At 43.1% G+C, this 3,826-nt stretch overlaps 1 non-coding gene across 1 annotated transcript; it reads right to left on the reverse strand.

The window, feature by feature from the left end:
- Window positions 1-494: 494 nt before the first annotated feature.
- On the reverse strand, window positions 495-613 carry LOC123688379. The gene has a single exon (XR_006749904.1). It is a non-coding gene; the product is annotated as a 5S ribosomal RNA (ribosomal RNA).
- Window positions 614-3,826: the final 3,213 nt, after the last annotated feature.

Consider the following 3,826-nt stretch of genomic DNA (forward strand, 5'->3'; position numbering starts at 1 on the left):
TGAATTGGATCTTACCGATGCACCACGTAAACTCGATCTTACCGATGCACCACGTAATCTCAATCTTACCGATGCACCACGTGAACTGGATCTTACCGATGCAGAACGTGAATTGGATCTTACCGATGCACCACGTAAACTCGATCTTACCGATGCACCACGTAATCTCAATCTTACCGATGCACCACGTGAACTGGATCTTACCGATGCAGAACGTGAATTGGATCTTACCGATGCACCACGTAAACTCGATCTTACCGATGCACCACGTAATCTCGATCTTACCGATGCACCACGTGAACTGGATCTTACCGATGCAGAACGTGAATTGGATCTTACCGATGCACCACGTAAACTCGATCTTACCGATGCACCACGTAATCTCAATCTTACCGATGCATCACGTAATCTCGATCTTACCGATGCAGAACGTAAACTCGATCATACCGATGCACCACGTTATCTCGGCAGACCGATGCAGAACGTAAAAAAAAAGCTTACAGCACGCGGTGTTCCCAAGCGGTCACCCATCCAAGTACTAACCGCGCCCGACGCTGCTTGGCTTCAGTGTTCTGACGAGAACTGGCAATTTCAGCGTGGTATGGCCGTAAACAACAAATATAGCGATATTTTCTATGATATCTCACTTTTTGGGAGCGGAAAGGACGTGAACGTTTTTCCTTATAAAAAATGAAATAACTTTTGGATATTAATTCTGATTGTTGATTTAAGTTTTAAGAACACATTAGGACATATCTCAATGAAATTTGAGGGATTTCCGAAATCGAAAAATATTTTTCGAAAAAAAAAAAAAATCCCAGAAGACCTCGGTCATCTCAAGTTTATTTCCATATTCTATTACACAATCAACGTACATCACAAAAGGAACCATCTCTCTAACTATCACAGTTAAATTTTTGTATCGGAACATTTCACGTCGGAATATCTCGCTAAGTCCAGACCGGGGAGATCGGTCGCATTTGACACCGTCCGCTCCGGTCTAACATCGTCTTGGAGTCGGGGTAACGATGGAGAGGCGTTTAAGGACGTGAACATTTTTCCTTATAAAAATTAAAGTCGACAATGAATATTGATTCTGATTACTGATTTACTCTTTTAGTACACATTAGAAGGCAACGCAATCAGATTTGAGGAAATTTCAAGATCAGAAAATTTTTTTCGAAAAAAAAAAAAATTCAAGAACACCTGGGTCATGGCAAGTTATTTCCCACAATCCATTCCACAATCAACGTACAACATAGAAGAAATCATCTCTCTAACTATCCTGGTTCAAAAGTTGTATCGGAACATTTCACGTCGAAATACCTCGCCAAGTCCAGACCGGGGCGATAGGTAGTATCTGACACCGTCCGCTCGGGACTGACATCGACTTGGACTCGGGCTAATGATGGGGAGGCGTTTAAGGACGTGAACATTTTTCCTTATAAAAATTAAAGTCGACAATGAATATTGATTCTGATTACTGATTTACGCTTTAAAAACACATTAGAAGGCAACCAAATCAAATTTGAGGAAATTCCAAAATCAGAAAATTTTTTTTCAAAAAAAAAAAAATCCGAAAAATATTTTTCGATTCTGATTACTGATTTACTCTTTTAGAACACATTAGAAGGCAACGAAATCAAATTTGAGTGAAATCCAAAATCAGAAAATATTTTTCGAAAAAAAAAAAAAATTCGAGAACACCTCGGTCATGGCAAGTTATTTTCCACAATCCATTCCCCAATCAACGTACATCCCAGAAAAAATCATCTCTCTAACTATCCTGGTTCAAAAGTTGTATCGGAACATTTTCACGTCGAAAATATATCTCAGAGTCCAGACCGATGCAGAACGTAAACTCGATCATACCGATGCTTCACGTAATCTCGATCTTACCGATGCACAACGTAAACTAGATCACACCGATGCAGAACGTAAACTCGATCATACCGATGCACCACGTAAACTCAGGCAGACCGATGCAGAACGTGAACTCGATCTTACCGATGCACCACGTAATCTCGATCTTACCGATGCACCACCTAAACTCGGGCAGACCGATGCAGAACGTGAACTCGATCTTACCGATGCACCACGTAAACTAGGGCTGACCGATGCATCACGTAAACGACGATCGAGAGGCGCGAAAGGACGTGAACGTTTTTCATTATAAAAATTGAAATAAATGATAAATAATGATTCTGATTGTTGGTTATCATTTTTAATAAGCATTAGGAGGCAACCAAATGAAATTTGAGGAAATTCCGATAATAGAAAATTTTTTCGAAAAAAAAAAAAAATTCATGAAATCCTCGGTCATCGCAAAATATTTACCATATTCTGTTCGATAATCAACGTATATTTAAGAAGGAATCATATCTGTATCTATCTTGGTTCAAATTTTGTATCGGAACATTTTGACCAAAGTCCGAGCTTCGGCCGAAACAGACACCGCTGACCTGGCCTATCGATCGACCGAGAGTCGGGGATAGAGCGTAAGTGTTGTCTGGAGGGGGAACCCTGTGCTCTCCTGACATATATAGGGAAGGTGGTCGCGTTGGGCGATGCAGAACGTTTGGATCGGGAATTATATTTTTGGTTCAGCTATTGGAATATGGTTTATTGTTGGTATATATTGGCGAAATAACGTTCTTACTGACTGGGGATATTCATAAAAATGAGTCCGGAGATTTTCAGATCGAAGTCCGAGTGATCCGACTTGGAAGGCGTGTTGGGTGGGTCGAGATGGCTTAGATAGATCAGACGAGGCGGGCTAAGTGTTGACGTCATGCATCGGTCCATTTTCAGATTGAGTCCGAGTAATCCGACTTTGAAAGAGTGTTGGGTGCGTCGAGACTGTTTAGATAGATCGGACGAGGCGGACTAGGTGTTAACGACATGCATCGGTATATTTTCTGATCGGAGTCCGAAGAAATCGGCCCTAGTAGGCGCAGCGGACGGTCGAGACGGCCTCGGTGGGTCGGATCGATCGGGAAAAGTTTGCTAAATCGTGTCTGGAGGGGAACCTTGGGTTCTCCTGACATATATAGGGGATAAGGTTTGGGTGAACGATTCTTCACGTAAAAGTTGAGTAATTTATTTTTCGATAAGCTTTTGGATATTGATGAGAAGTATATGTATATCTTCGATTAAAAGAATTCTTACCGTCTCCATGTATATTATATTAGATATATAAGAAATAGTTAACGTGATGCATCGGCCGATTTCCGGATCGGAGTTCGAGAGATGCGACTTTCGATGCGCGATGGGTGGTTCGAGACGGCCTAGATCGATCGGACGAGGCGGACTAGGTGTTAACGACATGCATCGGCGGATTTTCTGATCGGAGTCCGAAGAAATCAGCTCTAGTAGGCGCGGCGAACGGTCGAAACGGCCTCGATCGATCGGACGAGGCGGACTAGGTGTTAACGACATGCATCGGCGGATTTTCTGATCGGAGTCCGAAGAAATCAGCTCTAGTAGGCGCGGCGAACGGTCGAAACGGCCTCGGTGGGTCGGATCGATCGGGAAAAGTTTGCTAAATCGTGTCTGGAGGGGAATCCGGGGTTCTCCTGACATATATAGAAGGGGTGGAGAATGGGTCCTGTCCTAGACTGTTTGGAGTTCTTTTTAGGATGATATTCAGTTGGTAAGTGGTAGACCCGAATCCGACCTCGGCGTTTGGGTACTGGCAAGGTGTGTTGGTTTCGGCTTTCGCATCTTGGGTCGCTTTCGTCAACCTCATGCAGCGAGGTCGCGGTCCGCTTCGTCTCTTTGTAGTCGAATGGCCTTTAAGCGACCAACCTTAAAATCGTGATCCTCT

Source organism: Harmonia axyridis, chromosome X (assembly GCF_914767665.1).
Source record: "Harmonia axyridis chromosome X, icHarAxyr1.1, whole genome shotgun sequence".
Lineage (NCBI taxonomy): Eukaryota > Metazoa > Arthropoda > Insecta > Coleoptera > Coccinellidae > Harmonia > Harmonia axyridis.